Here is a 20,288-nt window from a genome sequence, read left to right as displayed (position 1 = left end):
AAGTTAAGAAACAAACGAGCAATGGGGAAAAAGAGAGAGACAAACCTAGAAACAGACTCTTAACTATAGAGAACAAACTGATGGCTACCAGAGGAGAGGTGGGCGGGGGGGGGGGGGGGAAATGGGTAAAATACGTGATGGGGATTAAAGAGTGCACCTATAATGATGAGCACTGGGTGATTAAAAATGTATTTTGTGCTGATTTGGCACAGTTTGCATGATAATATTACTAAGTAAACAAAATAAAAACAAGGTACAGAACTGTGTATGTGGCACATTACCATAAATGTAAAAAGATTAAGAGAGAAACTAGCTTTGCATATGCCTAAAACATCTCTTAAAGGATATATAAAAAACTGGTACCAGTGACTGTTTCTGACAGGGCTGGAGGAAGACTGACTTTTCATCAAATATCTGTTTAAAATACTGAACCTGGGTGGTTCAGTTGGTTAAGCCTCCAACTTCGGCTCAGGTCATGATCTTGTGGTTCACGGGTTCGAGCTCCACGTTGGACTCTCTCTGCCCCTCCCCTGCCTATGCTCTCTCTCTCTTTCTCAAAACTAAATAAACATTAAAAAATAAATAAATAGAATACCTTTTATATCTTATAATATGTGCATACATTACTTACTAAGGAGGCTACAACAGAAATTTAACTGTAAATGTAAATAGAAAAAGGTTCCCTGTGTTGTTTGTAAAGATTTGTAAGGATTTTTCAAATTTGATTATTATTTAAAAGACTTGGTTGAAAATCCTGGCCTTTTTGGGACAGATTTGGTGAGGAAAATTTTCCATAAGGATTATTAGATATTTCATAAATATCCTGTGGCTATCCATCTTAAATCAACATTTGCTTAGGATAATTATCTAATGATTTTAATTCCTCTTTTACAAATTATATACACTGTTTCTTCTCTCAATTATCTAACAACGAACATTAATCTAACAATGAACATCTAATCTAACATTAGAACAATGTTAAAAATACAATGGAAATTGTTTTCCTCATAATCTTATGAGATTGTTGTTTTATCAATAAATAAGATGTGTAGGGGTGCCTGAGTGTCTCAGTAGGTTGAGCATCCGACCTTGGCTCAGGTCATGATCTCACAGTTCGTGAGTTTGAGCCCCGCGTCTGGCTCTGGGCTGACAGCTCAGAGCCTGGAGCCTGCTTCGGATTCTGTGTCTCCCTCTGTCTGCTCTGCCCCTCCGCTGCTTGCACTCTGTCTCTCGCATTGTCTCAAAAATAAATAAGCATTAAAAAATAAATAAATAAAATAAATAAATAGGATGTGTATAGCACTGAGACACAGACACAGGCACACATATACATACCATATATTAAGGAAGTTTCCATCTATTCTTAATAAACTACTTTTTTACTAAATTGGAAAATGCATTGCTTGAGGATAACAGATTTTATTTTTTCATTTTACCAACTCGGTAACAATCTTTTTAATATTTCTCTTCTTCAAAGATAAGCAATTGAAAAAAAAAAGAATCTGCTGCAGATCAGCATTTTTAGAATGTACCAATATATTGATACTAATACAAAGTTTAAAATTATGTGTTTCTGCCCTGTCTTGAGAGACATTTTGTTTAATTTGTGGTTCACTAAAACTAGATACTCCAAAAAAAAAAGATAAGCAATTGAGGACTACTGATGAGCAGCTCTGACTTCACGAGATCTTCTATTTCTTTGGCCTTTTGGTCTTGGCTTTAAATTAAAAAAATTTTTTTTTAATGTTTACTCATTTTTGAGAGGGAGAGAGAGAGACAGAGCACAAGCGAGGGAGGGGCAGAGAGAGAGGGAGACACAGAATCCAAAGCAGGCTCCAAACTCTGAGCTGTCAGCACAGAGCCCAGTGAGGGGCTAGAATTTACACTGTGAGATCATGACTTGAGTGGAAGTTGGATGTTTAATCTACTAAGCCATCCAGGCACCCCTGGTCTTGGTTTCAGATTGGGATTTTTGAAAAAGAGCCTGATTGATCTACATGAGGCTGCTTTAATGAAACAGCTAAAAATCAAGACAAAGCAAGAAGAATAATTAACATCTGATTGAAACCAAACAGCAGTCCTTCACCAGGTACTGAATCAGAGCATTAAACCACCTGAAATATGGATTTAGAATCAACTTTATAACCCTTAGATGTAAAATTTAAAAAAATTAAATTTCGCCACAGACACCTCAGCACTACTTAAATATATTGGCTGAGCTTTTTTTTTTTTTTTTTTCCCAATTTGTTATAGAATAACTTACTTTTGGAAACAAACTACAAGTTTGTATATAAGCCTCATATAATTGGTAGACTGGACATTGTACCTTTCTAGGGTCTTTTTTGAAAGTAGATCCACAGCTTCCACTGATGACTTTCACTTTAAATTTCAGGAAAACCAACAAATTTGGAGCTTTCATATTTGAAATTCTCTTCTTAGTGTTATGACTTCTAAAGCAAAAGGGCTAGACATTGGCTTAAATAAGTAAAAATAATGTTCATGTAAAATCTCTATGTTAAGTATACTATACAATATTCAGCTTACTGCTTTGTGGTTCTTAGTCATATTGGTTCAAGTTCAAACTGACTGTTAATGATAAAAGACTCAAAATAATGTAAACACAATTATAAATATATCACCTATGGATTCTGATTGCACTCAATGCTACAATACAATTAATCTAGGGAAAAAAAATAACCTTAAAAATCTCTGAAACTGGAGAATCTTTTTTCTTCAAACAATTCTTTAGGATATGAACCAAAGTGAACATTTTGCATAGTGTTTTAGAGTTTATAACTAGCATTCACATATATAAATCTCATTTAATTCTTAAAATCACTGTGGGATGGGTATTATACTTTGTATTCAGATGAAGGAATTGAGACTAACAAAGGTCAAGGTAGCTGCCCTACTGAAAACAGTAGTGAATGGTGGAAGAGGGACTGAAACTCACATCTGAATCCAAATCCTTTCTTCTTCCCATAAGATCCTACTGCATCCTACTGTTGCATCCTACTGTTAGTGTTTCAATGGATGTGCAAATGATTTCTGGGATTCCTGTGAGCAGTGAGTATGCTGATGCATCCTGGTTCATTGTTGTTGCCTTAGAGAGAGACTCAAGAAAGGCCAACAATATAATTACCAAACAATTTGGAGCTGTGAATATACATGTATATTTAAACTTTTAATTTTGAAATAATTTTAGATTTTCAGAGAAGCTGCACAAGTTACCATAAACCTTTCACCTAGCTTCCCCTAACGTTAAAATCTTACACAACCACCAGGACAGGAAATCAAGACTGGTGTAACACTACTGTACTGCCGACTTCAAATTTCACCAGTTTTTCTATTGATTTTTTTTCTTTTCTAGGATCTACTCCAAGATCTCACATCCCATTTAATTGTGTCCCTTTATTTTTCTCCAATCTGTGACAAAGAACTGTGTCTTTTAAATTAAAATTAATTAAAGTTTATTTTATTCTGATTCTGAAAATGTCATGGCATTTCTGGAAACAGCACTGACTATTGAAAACATCACTTGGGAGTTGCTGGGTATACGTGATAACCAAGAACACATCCTGAACAAAGAGCCAGAGTGGCCTGAAAGACAGAAAAAGAGCCACTCTTTAAATAAAGGAAAAAGTCAGCTGTGATAATCTGGAGAGGTCAGTTGTATTTAAGACGTTTGTCCACAGAAAATACACGAACAATCACTTGTAACTCCCTGGAAAAACACAGGTTACCAGACAGAAATCAATGCAACTCTGTTTAATGGAGCCGTCATGAAAGGTTATTATTATTATTATTTTTAATTAAAGGACTTGAGTTTGTTCAGTCTATAGATAAGGTAACTTAATAATTATATTCAAGTATACGAAAGGTTATTAGAAGGCACTACATTTCCTTTACATATGGATCACCTTTTGTAAATTGTATCATAAAAGTGGCTGAGTTGTGGCTAACTCTAAATCAAACCTGAACCACTGGGAAGGTGCACAGACAGACCCTGTTCAAGTTACTTTGGGCGAAGTGCCAAGAAGGTCCTCTATAAACTTTTATAGGTTACCTCCTATTCTTGAAAGTTCTGGGTTGAGCACATTAATTCCAGAACTTTATTGGTGAATTCTCAATTACCAAAAAGGTAATGGCTTTTTAGAATTCATTTGTACAGCTTAGAATCCCCGAAGAAGGAAGATTACATGGCATAAACTATACGTACTAAAACCTAAACAAGGAAGTTAAGTAAACCACAAGCACTTCTAGAGTAGTAAAACAAGAACAAGTTAACAAATGAAAAAGATTCTGTTGATTGAAGATTCTGTTATTGTACAGCCTTAAAATGAGAGAAAACAATGTCTCTGTGGTTTAGAAATTCATCAGCCAGGAAATGAGGGTAAATCAGAGGGCTCCACCGCAGTAAGTGAGCTCTATGGAAGATGCCATAGCAGAGGCATTAAGTGCAGATTCAACCTTAGTCATTTCCCTCACTATGGCTGTGGGCAAGTCTCAATTCCCTCATATGTTAAGTGGGGATAGTTACCACATCTGTCTCTGGAGGGTGTACCTGGTATATAGTGAGTGTTCATCAACATTATCAGGGTCTTTTCTAGTTCTTTGTTGCAAGGTTAGCATTGGAATTAGCGTCTGAATTTTCTCGTGTCAGGGATAATATGAGTCTAGGCCACGTTTTCCTGGGCCATTCTTTTCCAATCCAAATCTCTGAGCCTGGGCCACAAGTGGACTTCTTTCTGATGTGACTAGGAATAGGGAATTCTGGGAAATGGGAATTAGTTTAGCTACATTTCTTCAACAACAGTTATAGATGGCTGATCTGTGTAAATCAAAAGCCTATCAGTTTTTAGATCTTAATTTTATAGGAGAATTCTATAGCCATAAAACACCATCTAAGATGTTCATGACTAACTTAGCAAACCTCAAATAGTTATGAAGCCAGCGAAGTGTACAGGCTGTCTGGTACTTTGACACTGGTGATGATTACCTTAAGTTTATAGATAGTTTACCTTGTATTGCCTCAGGTTTATAGATATTATAGTCCTATGCATAGCCTCAAAGGCTCTCCTTTGTCTACTGGGATCGCTTTGTTCTTTTAAGAAAGATATGGGAAGACATCATCCTTAAGAGGATTTTAGGCAGACTATGGAACAGCTGAGATAATGGCACAGATGAAACATGTTATTTCAATATTCTGGGGGTGAGTCTGGTTTTGCTGATTTTGTATTTTCAAAAATTCTGAAAAGGTCATAATCATTCCAAAACAGTGAATAATTCTTCTCTAAATGGGTTTTTAAGAGTCAAGACTTGCAATATCATTAGCCCTTAGAGGCTCTTTCCTATATAAAAAAATTTTTACAAGACCACTACTAATCTTCATCATGCAAAACACTATTATTTTGATTTTGTAGATGGATATATTAGAGACTATTTATAAGTTTGTAATTTTTCTCCCTTTTCAAGATCAAGAATAAGATGGGTGGCTCAGGTCAAATGAAGCCTTACAAGGCATATGTTCTCTCTAAAGTCATTGTACATCTAGGGTTAGGTCTATTCTCTGCTTGATCAGTTCTCTTGGGGGCTACTGGGCTCAGTGGGAAAAATTCACACTAACTAAACTCACAAGAGCCTGGTTCATAAATCTTAATATCAACTCATGAATTCAAACCAGGAAATTGACCTAGCAATTCTCTCTTGGAAGATCTTATGCATTAACCCAGTTACAGAAAAGAGAATCACATATTCTTTTTTTTTTTTTTTTAATTTTTTTTTTTCAACATTTTTTATTTATTTTTGTTTTTTTTTTTTTTTAAATTTTTTTTTTCAACGTTTTTAATTTATTTTTGGGACAGAGAGAGACAGAGCATGAACGGGGGAGGGGCAGAGAAAGAGGGAGACACAGAATCGGAAATAGGCTCCAGGCTCCGAGCCATCAGCCCAGAGCCCGACGCGGGGCTCGAACTCACAGACCGCGAGATCGTGACCTGGCTGAAGTCGGACGCTTAACCGACTGCGCCACCCAGGCGCCCCTTTTATTTATTTTTGGGACAGAGAGAGACAGAGCATGAACGGGGGAGGGGCAGAGAGAGAGGGGGACACAGAATCAGAAACAGGCTCCAGGCTCCGAGCCATCAGCCCAGAGCCTGACGCGGGGCTCGAACTCACGGACCGCGAGATCGTGACCTGGCTGAAGTCGGACGCCTAACCGACTGCGCCACCCAGGCGCCCCGAGAATCACATATTCTTAAGAGATGTTCCCATTACATTGTCAGCTCTTCACCTATAAAATGACATTTCCATTTTGAGAACCAGTATCACCTACTAGAAATAGAAAACACTCCTTCTTTAATGGAAGAGATACAATGGCAAATGCTCCTTAGTTTTCCCTTTCATTTATCATCAACCAGATTGTAGTGGACTCCCCACCCCCAGTATCTTTTCTTCCTTTCTTCCACTATAGGTAGAACTTTTAGTGAGGCATATGGCTATACTTCCCACCTTTCCTTGCAGCTATGCATGGCCATATGTCTCACGGATTCACATGTGATGATTCACATGGAAATATCTCATAATTATGCTTAACAGAGCAGTGAAGGTACCTTCTACTTTCTGCTTCATCCCTCTCTCCATTCTGCTTCCTGTAATGTGGATATCACCATCTTGCTCAATAAGAATATGGTTTACACCCAAGAGCGAGGGTAGAGTGCTAAGAAGGAAAAAGGGACAATTGGTAAGCAGTCCCTGATGTCATGGAGCTCCATCCCAGACTTGTGCCAACTATTACATGAGTGAGAAATAAAATTTAATCTTGTTTTAAGCCACTTTTTGTTTTGGGTTTTCTGCTACTCATAGCTGAATATTTATCTCATATATAGATGTTCTGGGTGAGTATTATTTTAAATTATTTTATATTAATAGTCCATTTGGAATATCAGACCATGGCTCCAAATTCTATTTCAGGAAAATTTGATTTTCGCTAAATTGATATTTAGCCTTCTGTCATGACACCACATTAGATAACTAATTAGAACACAGGAAATCTGACATTACAACACCCTAACCTCTTGATGTAATGTAGGAAGTAGTCTGGGCCCATCAGTAGTACATTTACCAATTACCTTCACAGAATCACAGAGTTAAAGACCATCAGCACTAATTAAGTATCATAGTCCAATTGCTCCAATTTATAGAGGAAGAACCTGAGGCACAGAGAGGTCAGGTTTTTCAAAGTCAAAAGGCTGGCCTTTGTTTTTTGTTCTTTTTTTTTAACTACATCCACAAATTTGAGGGGGAAGATGCTCTGAAGATTGTATTTCTGTGTATCCTATCTCCAACATTTATACTAATATCTATCTATCTATCTATCTATCTATCTATCTATCTATCTATCCATCTCATTGGTTATCCCCAAATAAAATATCTAGGCTTTAGCTCACCAAGCTCACATAAAAATAAAAAATGCAGTATGTAACCACAGACATTAGCACGTAACAGGTAGCAGGTAAACACAGACATTATATGATAATGTATGAGGTATGCAGAATATTCAACAGGAAAATTAGTTACAAAAGGAAAATAGCAAATAAAAATGAGAGTGTGCAACAGTTTGTTACAACAGTCCCACAGAGTTATATCTTATTATCCATATTGAATGATGTACCTATAATTATGACATTATTCACACACACAAATGAAGCTAAAAAGAATGCTGAGACATGAATGAATCTTTTCCACAGTCTATGTTAGAACACCATTCTTGGGTTGGCAGTTACAGTAACTATTTGTAGAACTTTTCTCATCATCTGTGATTGATAACCAGTCCTGAGATACCAGTCAACTTTACTTAAAAGAAAATCATTTCATCTCTTCTCCCTACAGGATAGGTTAGTGTACCTCTATGAATCTTTTTAAACATGTTTACTCATTTTTGTGACTGGAGGGATGGGCAGAGAGAGGGGACAGAGGATCTGAAGTGGGCTCTGCACTGACAGCACAGAACCCGATGCAGAGCTTGAACTCACAAACTGTGAGATCATGACCTGAGCTGAAGCTAGATACTAACTGACTGAGCCACCCAGGCACTCCCAGCTCTAGGAATCTTAGTATCTCTTTTTGTTATAAAAGAGAACATAGATAGACCTTGAAAATATCATGCTAGGTAAAAGAAGCCAATCACAAAGGACCACATATTGTCTGATTCTTTTTATATGAAAGCCCAGAATAGGTAAAATCTATAGAGATACAAACAGTAGATTAGTGATTGCTTAGGGTGGAGAACGGGCGAGCAGAAGGGGCAGGATGGAAGAGTGATGGCTAGGATACGGATTTCTTTTTGAGATAATCCAATAACAATGAGAATATTGTTAATATTAACAATGAGAATATTCTAAAAGTGACTGTGGTGATGGATGCCTAACTCTGAATATACCAAGAACCACTCACTGCATTGTACACTTTCAATGTATGGGCTATAAATTATGTCTCGGAAAAGCTGTTTAAAAAAAAGGGGAGAAGGAAGAGAACAGACTTAAGACAAACATTAGAAATGATGTATCCAGAATCTCCTAAAAAGTTAAGAAAGTATGCAGAGCAGTTAAGTGGTAACAATTTTTTTTAATATCATCTGACTGCTATTGGAATGGAACCAGCCACAGCTCAGTAGCCAGGTGAAAATGGCAGCATCACGGTCTCATCCTTATGAAAAGGAGATCACTGACATGTAGCGAGGATTGTTTGTTCTTGTGTTCCATTTTGTGTTCAACTCTTTCCATGTTCCATCAAATTGCCTAACAGCAAAAATCATTAGGAGAGCACTTTATTAAATGAGATAGAACATACTCACAATATCTCTGAAGTAACTCAATTATAAATTCAAAAACTATGAAACATTCCATTAGAATTACCTTCATTGAAGCACACAGTTAACAAATAGTAGGGCCAGAACTTAAATACCACATGCCTTTTTTGCCTTTAGGAAATTAAACCTGTAAATAACTGCAAAAATGTATGCTAGGTTTATAAGAGTTGGAAAGTTAGTCTGAATAAAATCTAAATGTGAGTTCCACTGATTTCACTACATTTGTTCTTATTTATCTTAGCCTGCAGAAAGTATTGAAATTCCTTATGAGGAGCCAGTTTTCATTTGCTTTATAGGAACTTTTAAGTCAGATTATATTTAAAATGTCAGAAAAAGAATATTAGAACTACAACCTCAGATCTAATAAATTCAGAATTGAACTATACCTTAACTTCATTAAACGTACTGGAGCTATTTAATAACAGTTATTTACCACAACATGTGAGATTTCTATAAATTCAGACTGAACAATACCTGGCTCTTAAAAGATACTCAGTAAGGGGGTGCCTGGGTGGCTCAGTCAGTTAAGTATCCAACTTGGCTCAGGTCATGATCTTCCAGTTCGTGGATTCAGGCCCCGCATTAGGCTCTGTGCTGACAGCTCAGAGCCTGGAGACTGCTTTGGAGACTCTATGTCTCCCCCTCCCTCTGTCCCTCCCCTGCTCAAGGTCTGTCTGTCTCTCTCTCAAAAATAAATAAACATTAAAAAAAAAAAAAGATACTCAATAAGAATTTATTGATATGAATAAAGGCAAGACAGTAAATCCAAGCAGCATACTGGATGAAATAATTGAGATATTCCTAAGAAGACAAAAGCCACGTGTGAGAATACACAAGCTTTGTGGCCTCCAAAGAGGAGAGTTTCAACCCCACAATTCCAGTACTCCACCACTTTCTAGCCCATACAGCACTTAACAAACAAGGAAACAAGACAAAGGCTGCATCTTGGGGCCCAGGCCCAGGGGCTTCCTGCTGCATTAAATGAAGGTGAGGAGGCAACAGCTGAAATACAATTTCCTAGAGGGCTCTTAAAAACAACAACAACAACAACAACAACAACAACAACAATCTTCATCCTAATAGTGAAATCAACTCTACTACTCAGTAAGTGCAATGACTTAAAGAGAGTAGGTGTTCCACAAGCATCTGTGTTAATTCTAAAGTAAGAAAAGGTAATAGGTTTTTGTTTGTTTTTGTTTCTTGTTGGGTTTTTTTGGTGCTGAAACCTAGGAAAATATAATTTTCAATACTAAAACCATTTCAGAGTCCTGATGAGGAATAGTTAGTTTTTATACTTAGCTCAACTGACTAAAAATAAGTATAGATCTTATTGATGGTCTCTTGAAAGATCCCTTTATAACAGCATTCTTTATCTTTCAGAAAAGACACACGGTATTATTATTTAAAAATAATAGTAAGCAAGGGTATGCCTATGAAAAATCATATTAGCACAAACTTTTAACGGCTTTCTCAAGTAACATTACAGACTCTCTAGAGATGGTCACTAAGCTAAGAACACTGGCCTCTTTAATTTCCATTTGGTATCAAGGTTACTTTTCCCACAACACACAAATTCAAAAGATGAATAAAAACAATCTGGATTAAGGTAAATGAAGCATGACAAATAAGTAAGGGTTTTTTTTTCAGCATGACTTTATTTAGTAGTTTTACTGGATAAGAATATGAAGACATGAAGTTAAACAAGAAGTATTAGGAGAAATGGTGATCAAGAGACACATAAAGTACAATTTAAATAAAAAGAATGATATCCAATAAAGAATTCTCCCTGTCTTTAAAGATATTCAAACATTAGTTCTACAACATACAACTCTGATTTCTTTACACACAATTTCACAAAAACACTGACAATATTTTAAGGACACACACACAAAATGCTCAGCCCGGGAAGAATGAATGGATAGATATTCAGGGGCTGGGCCAAATTGACTCTGGAAATCCCCTGATTTTTTAATCCTAATCTAGTACTCTTTCCTCTTCACTGCTTGATTCTAGTCTATAACAGGCTTTCATATATACACCTTGAACTTTCAGAGCAACTGGAGTCCACATTCTCAATTGTAAAAGAAAAGCAATCGTTCACATTTTGCTATAGTACTCAGAATTTCACTGTGACACTCATTAAAACAAAAGATTAACTCAATTCTTTTTATTCTGATTCAAACTCATTATCTTTTATCAAGAACACAATTACTATAAAAATACTTGACAGGGGCGTCTGGGTGGTTCAGCCGGTTAAGCGTCCGACTTCAGCTCAGGTCATGATCTCACAGCTCGTGGGTTGAGTCCCGCATCGGGCTCTGTGCTAACTGAGCCTGGAGCCTGCTTTGGATTCTGTGTCTCCCTCTCACTCTCTACCCCTCCCCCGGGTCATGCTCTGTCTCTCTGTCTCAAAAATAAACATTAAAAAAATATTAAAAAATATACTTGACAGCCTCTTATACAAAGCATATTTCAGGGTAACCCTAAATAGCCCTACTTGATGAGATAGTCTTCTTTACAGAATTCCTGTTACTAAATGTGGATCAGATAACAGAATAAGAAAATCACCATTCTGCTGCAATGGATGAAATATGATACTGACATGACCATCAGTGGAGTCTTTTATCATTACTACAAGCAGGGTAGCCAGGCACAACAGCAGGCCTCTGGATGTGGTATAATATTAAGCACCTCCTAAGCATTCTTGCCAAAGCACTGAAGTCTGATTTTAGTCAAGCCTCTAGAGCTAACTTCCATTTGTAGGAAATACTAGGAATAGATTAATAAACTCACACCATGAAGAAGCCAACAGACAAATCCCAAATGTGAGATATTCCACAGGACAAATGACCTGGTTCCTGCAACTAACTAGTCCATGACATAACAAAAAAGGTGGGGAGAGAGGGTGGGAAGAGGATGTGCCCTAGATCAAATTAGACACGAGAGACAAAATGACCAAAAGTGGTCCAGGGACTTTGAATCCTGGTATGAACAAGACATCTCTAAAAAACATATTCTTGAGATAATCAGGCAAACCTGAATAGGGTCTATCTAATAGATGACACCAAGAAGTAAATGTTAATTTTATTAGGTGTGAGAATGGCATTTGGGGTCTATAAGACAATGTCTACTTTTTTTTAGAAATACATTTAGAAATATGTCAGGGTACATACACTGAAATGCTGGAGATTTGCTTTAAAATACCTCAGCAAACAGGGGCGCCTGGGTGGCTCAGTTGGTTGAATGTCTGACTCTTGATTTTGGCTCAGGTCATGATCCCAGGGTTTTGGGACTGAGCCCGCACTGGGCTCTGTGCTGAGCATGGAGTCTGCTTAAGATTCTCATTCTCTCTCTCTCTCTCTCTCTCTCTCTCTCTCTCTCCCTCTGCCCCTCTCCCTTGCTCACATTCTCTCTTCTAAAATAAAAAAATTAAATATTAAAAATTAAAAAAAAATACCTCAGCAAATGAAGGTGAAAGAAAAAAGGATAAATGAAACAAATGTGGCAAAACGCTGGTAACAGCTGAACATCTTGTGATGGACATATGGAGGTATGTTGTACTATTTACTTTTGAATATACTTACAATTTTTTTATAATAAAAAAATGAAAAAGAAGAACCTCACTACCAGAGAAGTATGAAAAACAGTACAGGTGGGTGTTGTATGGAAACCAATTTGACAATAAACTTCATACATTGAAAAAAAAAAAAAGAAAAACAGTACAGGTAAATCTTTTAAGTCATATTAATCTTGGGTAGAAAATAAACGGATCAATAAAAAAAAATCAATGGCAGTTGATTATTTAGAAATCGAGTTATAAGGAGAAACATCAATTTTCTCTCTGTACCATATGGTCAGTGCTACAGACTGAATGTTTGTATCCCCCAACCCTCAATTCATATATTGAAACCTAATCCACAATGCGACTGGTATCTGAAGGTGATTACATTATGAGGGTGAAGCCCTCATGAATGGCATTAGTGCCCTTATTTTTTTTTAATGTTTATTTATTGGGGTGCCTGGGTGGCTCAGTAGGTTAAGCGTCCAACTTCAGCTCAGGTCATGATCTCCTGGTTTGTGGGTTCAAGCCCCACATCATGTCAGCTGTGCTGACAGCTCAGAGCCTGGAGCCTGCTTCAGATTCTGTGTCTCTCTCTCTCTGCCCCTCCCCCACTCACACTCTGCCTCTCTCTCTCTCTCTCTCTCTCTCTCTCTCTCTCTCTCTCTCTCTCAAGAGAGCGTGTTCCTGTGCAGGCAGAGGAGGAGCACAGGGAGAGGGGGATAGAGGATCTGAAGCCTATGTGGGGCTCAAACTCACAAACTGTGAGATCAAGATCTGAGTTGTACACTGAGCCACCCAGACACCCTGGGATTAGTGCCCTTATAAGAGGCCCAGACCAGATAGCTCCCTTGCCCTTATCCACCACATGATGACACAGCAAAAAAGCAAAATGTACAATCTATGCACTAGGAAGTGGGTTCTCACTAGACACCAAATCTGTAGGCGCCTTGATCTTGGACTTTCCAGCCTTCAGGACTGTGAGAAATTTCTGTTATTTATAAGACACCCAGGCTAGGGTATTTTGTTATAGCAGCCCAAATAAACAAAGACATTCAAACAGCTACGGAATATATCATTTTATTCCTGAAGTAGGTTATTCCACTGAAAATCCACAGCAGAGAACAAGCAGTTTCACAGACTACATTAAAAAAACCAACTTTTAAGAACACAGCTGTTGGCTTTCTCTCCTCAGAATTGTGTCATGCTTTTATATAATTCTGGAGTTCTAAATGGGTGGTGGTAGTGAACTGAAATAACAAAAATTGAGACACAGAAAACAGAAATCACAGCTGCATTTTGAACTGAATGCTATGAATTTTTTTCTTTTTATGTAATCATTTGATCGCTTTTCTAAGAACCCTGCACCTACTTCACATCCCTCCTGAAATAGTATTTTAACTTTTTAGTATGCAATGTTCATAGTGTATTCCACACAGAGTGCTGACTAAGGCTCCTTGGAGCTCCATTTTCTTATCTTCCAAGTAGTTCAAAGTAAACCAAACAGAAAAATCAATAATCTTCCAGCAACATCTTCAAAGCATAAAACATTTCATTTCTAATGGAGCAGTGGTCCTTAACATTTTTTTTAGGGTTATGAATCCCTCTGAAAATCTTTTTATAGAAAAAAATGTAGATTTTTTTCCAAAGATTTTATCATAGCTCTGAAGGCTCCTGTTAGAAACCTTTGTAATACAGTGTTCTCATGGATATGCAACTCTAAACAAAGTACAAATTCATCAACTCAACACTAAAGGCCTCCCATGAATTGGCTCAGACTTTTCAACCCCATTCACCACTATTTCTCTAAGTACCACACTTTAGTCAAATGCATTAGTTATGGTTCCCTGAATATGCCTCCCTATCTTTGTTCTGGATATTTCCACCATCTGCACATTTCAGGTTATCTCGACCATTTATTCTTCATGGTCTGTCATAAGCAATACAACCTCCATGAAACCTTCCGATTCCCTAAACCTCCCTCTGAACTTGTCTTCTATCCTATACTTTCAAGACTTTTCCCCATTTTGTATCATGGTTTACCAAATACTTATCTAATCTGGGATTCTGAGTAACACAGCAGTGAAAAATGAAAATTATCACTAAAGAAGTTCTTACCCCTACAACAGGTTGAATGGTGGCCTCCCAAAAGATATGTCCACATCTTTACCTGAGGAATATGACCATATTTGCAAAAAGGGTCTTTGCAGATATAATTAAGAATCTGGAGATAAGATCATTTTGGATTGTCCGGGTGGCCCCAAGCCCAAGGACCACGTCTTTAGAATAGAAAGAAGAGAAGGCCATATGAAGAGAGAAGCAGAGATTAGAATTATGTAATCACAAATCAAGGAATGGGTGGAACCACCAAAAGCTGGAAAAAGCAAGGAAGGTTTCTTTCCTAGAGTCTTTGGAAGGAGTGTGGCAGGCAGCCTTGCTGACATTTTGATTTCAGACTTCTGATCTCCAGAACTGGAGAAACCTGGAAGCCATCCACTTTGTCATAATTTGTTATGACAACACTAGGAAACTATATAGTCCTTTCTAGTTATTTTTATTTGCTTCATTTTTTGTTTACTGTGTAGTTCTGCAATGGTTAATTACTTCAAGAGCATCAGAAGAGATTTTAAAAAAATGTACAGGCTCTTCAAATCTCTCCTTATTTGCTTGCTATTTTCTGCAACAGTCTCTGAATTCCCTTTATCAACAATCTTCTCAAAGTACCAGTGCAGGATAGCATCTGAATAGGAAAGAGCTGTATTCTTGTGAAAGTTGACATTATCAACTGTGACATGTGGTGGGTTGGAGGACGAAAACCTGGGTTCTAAACTTGGCTTCTGACCTTGTGAACCTGAACAGGTTACTTCTTAGACCTCTTATCATCTATGAAAAATCCTTTGAGGGTTGCTGTGAGGAGAAAATAAGCAATACATGTAAAGCTACTGACAAAAAAGGTATTTAGTAAAGGTTAGCTAATGTGAAGGATGATTTTCTGGGTATAATATTGCCCCTGGCTATTAATCTACTGTTCTATGATTAAAAAAAAATCACTCTTACTGCCATAATAGTTCATCCTGGCCTGTTTTCAAGGACAATTAATAACTTTAAGTAAAAACTTTAATTATAGCCAAGCATGAGACTTTCCAGCATATTTCCAAAGAAGTTTTGCAATTTCTTTCCTGCTAAAGGAAAAGAATGAAAGCCTACACCTCTGATTTTCCTTCCCACCCACTTCCTATAAACTACATTAGCTCATACTTTGGTGTTTCATTATCTGCCAAACTTTTTCTTTCAGTTCAAGATGAAGAGCCTATTTGGATAGGACACCTACATTCTATTTGAAGTTTATATCATTGAGCATAATTTTTCATGCTCAGAGTTGGGAGAAAATAATAAAGAGATACAAATAGTTCATAACTTTTTGGTTTGCCTAGATGAACTTAACAAATATAGATGACGCAGCACCATTCAATCTCCAAATTAAAAAAAAAAATTTTTTAAAGGTAACATAAAGCATACTGATAGACTGTGGCAAAATTATTAATTTTTAGAATTCAATAAACACTGTCATCAAATGAACTGAATGCTCATACTTGTAATGCCATATTTGTACTTCTTTTGTTCTCAAATTATTCTGACATTCCAATTTTAGTATATGCGCTGCCGAAGGGAACACCTAAATTATTCTGACATTAAGTTTGCTAATGGAAGAACTGTATCTGATATAAACACCTGCCTAGTTGTGAAAACATAAATAACAGACAAAATGAGACACAGATTTTCAGGCAACACACATAATTAACCTTCTACAGAAACCTATGGTTTATATAGGGGCAAGTTCTTTGACAAGGTGAAAATTTACTAATCTGAATGACCAAAACTTTAGAAGATTAAGAACAGGAAAACCTCACTTTAAGAAAAGTCAATAAATGGGGTGCCTGCGTGGTTCAGTCAGTTAAGTGTCTGACTCTTAATCAGGTTCGTGAGTTCGAGCCCCTCAGCAGGGGCTGTCAGTGCAGAACCCACTTGGGATTCTCTCTCCCTCTCTCTCTCTCTCTCCCTCTCCCTCTCTCTGCCCTTCCTGGGTGCATGCTCTCACAAAATAAATAAACTTAAAAAAAAAAAGACAATAAATAAAAAAAGGAACTTGGAAAGTAGGTAGGTAAACTGGAAGTTATTTACAATGTAAAAACATTCATTATGGTTACTTTAGTAGTAAGCAACTCTAATACACCTAATAGCACTAAATGCATAAAAATTCAAGTTGCATTACACTTTTTCAGAGCAAATTCACAATTTAATGTGAGATTCACTTGTAATGGCATCTAAAAAGTGGCTTTCTTTCCTTGCCACACAGGCTTGCTCCAACTCTCTGGAGTACCATGGAGGCAGAGAGCAACTCTCTGGTGTCAGACCGTCCTTAGGGCAGATGGAAGGCCCAGGCTGGTTTTCCCAGGAATGACCAACCAAAAGTAAGGCCGCTGGCCAGCTACTCCTGGGCCAGCTGGCATGGAACAAAGTGTCTGGTTCCTACCTCCAGAGCAGGGGAAACTCAGCCAGCTGGCTTTCAATGGACGGCACTAGTTGGAGTGCTCACAATTCCTTTCAAACCATCTGGCATTCTTTTTGAACCCTAAATTTACCAAGCACTACACTCTGCTCTCCGAAATGCTCAGATAATTGGAGGAATCCCCACTGCCTACCTAGATAAGAAAAGAAAGAGGCAGAATAACTGCTAAATCAATTACTTCAAGAAATAATTTCTCAAGTTAGAAGTTGCTTTCAATTTTAGCTTGTACATTATCTACCTTAAAATCTAAACTATTCCCATGATTATCAGGTAAACTTTCAAAGTAAAGATCAAGTCAAATAATAAGGAAATAGGCTAAACAGACAATTTAACATGCAGAAAAGTTGTAAAAATCCCTTAAGGCTTGCAGGACCTGACTCACTCTACTCTGAACTTCTACAGAGCCTGTCTGTATCCTTCAAAGTCCCTAAAAGTGGACTTTGTATTGCTACATATACTTATCTTCCCAGCCACCAAGTTAAGTGAAAACAACAGTGTCTTACAGCTACTTCTGAAAAAATATCTGTTAATGATGTATTGGGTGTTTTAAAAGTTCCATTTCTAGAAATATTAGAAAACTTAATGTGGAATAACATGAAGAAAGGGCCTCACTTCCAGGCAAGCCAAAGAACAGGATTTGGCTTGAAATAAAAAAAATATTTTATCAAGTGTTCAAAATGATTTATTAAGTGACCAACTGTTGGGAAGTGCAGAACTTGCTATAGGGTGTTCACCTATCAATTGTAGATCATTTTACTAATCTATCACATGGGGTAATATGAGGAATAGAGATGCAAGCAATCAGAAAAAGGACAAAAACAGGTGAGTCACATTTATAGCCAATATACCTTATGTGATGTAAGTACTCTGAACAAAAATATTAGATCAAATATTAGAAACTGAAGAAGGCTATACAAATAACTGCAATTGTAATTTTCACTGTGTTTACCCCCATGCCAAGTACTGACTTTAGCATTTTACATATTATTTCATTTGACCCACACAACAAACCTATGAGGTGGGTACTATTATTATTTCCATCTTGCAGGTGAGGAAACACAGTCATCAGGAAACCTGTCCAAGATCACATGGCTAAACTGAAAGAGCTGGAATTCAACTCCAAGCATCTGGGTGCAAAAAATGACAGTATTAAGTTATACTTATGAAAGAATGAAATGTAATATAGAGAAAAATTCAATTAATATAGTCTTTGTAATGTTTTCAACTCTAAGTGTAGCATAAGGTGGTAATTAAAAAAATAAACACTGATTTTTTTGTCAGAAAAAATTTTTTTAAAAGCAAGAGCTAGTCTACCAGGTTAAAAATGTCAGTTTTACCCTTTTTTGCCCATACATTGAGTAGGTACTTGTGCCAGTTGCTATTCTAAGGGACATGGTGGTAAACAGGGCAGATGGAAGTCATTGCCTTCTTGGACCTGATGTTCCAAGGGGGTAAGACACACACACACACACACACACACACACACACACACACACACCAGTTAACAACAGAATTTCAGAGAGTGACACATTTTACAAAGAGGTAGGGAGGAAATGTACAGTTCTCTTTTGAGACATTTAACCATGACGGTAAATGAAGAGGATGGATGGGAGGTCAGAGGGAAGTTTTTAATTCTGTTGTAATTTTAAAATTACTTTTAAAGATGGGCAATGTCAGAGCATGTGTGCATGCTGACATGGATAGTGGCCGTGGAGAGTTGCTGATGATGCAAAAGACAGGCATATATTCAGAAGTGAAGTCCTTGAGTAGGTATGAGGGGGAATACAGAAGGGAGGGAAGTTAGCCTCTGATAGGAAGAAAACATGGGCCCTAAAGAAGGTGGATTTCTAGATTCAGTGAAGGGAAGCTGAGTGGTATCTGTCTTATAACTTCTAAACCTCAATGAAATATGAAGCCTGCTTATCTGCATGAGGAAGGGTGGGCTGCTCATGAGTTAAAGAGTGGGAAGAAATGATTAAATGGTTAGAGGCAAAAACATTAGGAATCTGATAGCCTTCCTGGGCTGAGAGCATACTTCAGTTTTCTGGTCATGAATCTGAAGTTCTCTAATATTCAACTACTTAATGTGTACTCAAGGAAAAGCTAGATGAGGGATAAGGCAACTGTAAAAAGAAAACAATTCAAGGCTAAAAAATAAAATAAAAAATATGTATCCATGAGCTATATCAGAGTCACTGACAATGTCCAATTAAACTGTTGTCTATCTACGTAGCTCCATTTGTCTCCATCTTCTCAGAATAGAAATTCTTGTAAGTAATATATTTGTTGTATTTAGTCATGACATATTTAATTATGAAGGTTAAAGATTGTTTCTTTTTGGTCATGAATGGTTCTGTCACTTCCTAAGGTGGATTTAAAAAAATGAACTGGATAGTCTTATTGTAGATTCCAGAGGTGATTCCATTTCATGGCTTGAAGAAACTTCCTCTGTGTTAACTGAGATCCTAAAACAGAAACATCCTAAAATCTTCCAAAGTGGGAGAAAAAAGAGAATGGGGATTAGACTTGGGTTGGACTTCTTAACAGAAATACCAGAAGCCAACAGAACAATGCCTTCAGAAGAGGGTGGCTATGTAGAATTCAATATTCAGCTAAACCACTATTCAAGTGTGGGGGTAAAATGAAGACATTTCCAGATACGCATCTTCTGAATTCAGGAAGAAATTCAGTTTGTATGTCCCCTTTCTCAGGAAGGTGCTAAAGAATAAGGAAGAGATAGGATCCAGGAAATAAAGGATCCAACACAGTAGGAGGGCAAAAGGAATTCCCAAAGTGATGACAAACGGAAGTCCTAGGTGACAGCTAGGAAAAAGAAATACAACAGATTACCTGGAAATACTGAAAGATTATTAGTTTTGTCAGAATTTGAGAATGAGTCAGTGACTGGGACAAAGAAAACTAAGCAAATGAAAAACAAACAAAAGAGGCAATTATTTAATTTAGAGAAACAAAGTCATACAAGACAGCAAATGTAATTGTTAGTACCCTACAGGGCTCATCTGTGAATAACAGGTACACTGTCAGTCATATAAATACTGAATACTGACTTGACTGGGAAGTATAGGTAGGAGTGGGGGGATGGAAGGATGGTTATGTAGGACAACCAAGTCCTCAACTTCCAAAATAGAACTCCGCAGATAATGTCCAATGACAGATAATCAAGAAGTTTAAACATTAAAAATCAAATACAAAGGTAAATATCCGAAGGAAGTGTTGAGAGTTGAAGGTGGTTCAACATTCTGAAATTGCTGGTTTTTCACTACTCCCTA

General features: G+C 37.1%; 1 protein-coding gene across 5 annotated transcripts in view; it reads right to left on the bottom strand.

Moving 5' to 3' along the window:
* Positions 1-20,288, bottom strand: part of RNF24 (ring finger protein 24) — a 79,368-nt gene that overhangs the window by 56,186 nt on the left and 2,894 nt on the right. Inside the window, exon 1 of one of the 5 annotated variants that reach the window (XM_058684996.1) lies at positions 2,327-5,753. The exons of the other annotated variants lie outside the window; for them this stretch is intronic. The gene's annotated coding sequence lies outside the window, so the exon portion shown is untranslated. Of the gene's footprint in view, positions 1-2,326; positions 5,754-20,288 lie in introns of those variants that run through there. 5 annotated transcript variants of the gene reach the window in all.

This window comes from Neofelis nebulosa, chromosome 9 (genome assembly GCF_028018385.1).
Source record: "Neofelis nebulosa isolate mNeoNeb1 chromosome 9, mNeoNeb1.pri, whole genome shotgun sequence".
Taxonomy (NCBI): domain Eukaryota; kingdom Metazoa; phylum Chordata; class Mammalia; order Carnivora; family Felidae; genus Neofelis; species Neofelis nebulosa.
This window is presented reverse-complemented; position numbering and strand designations above follow the sequence as displayed.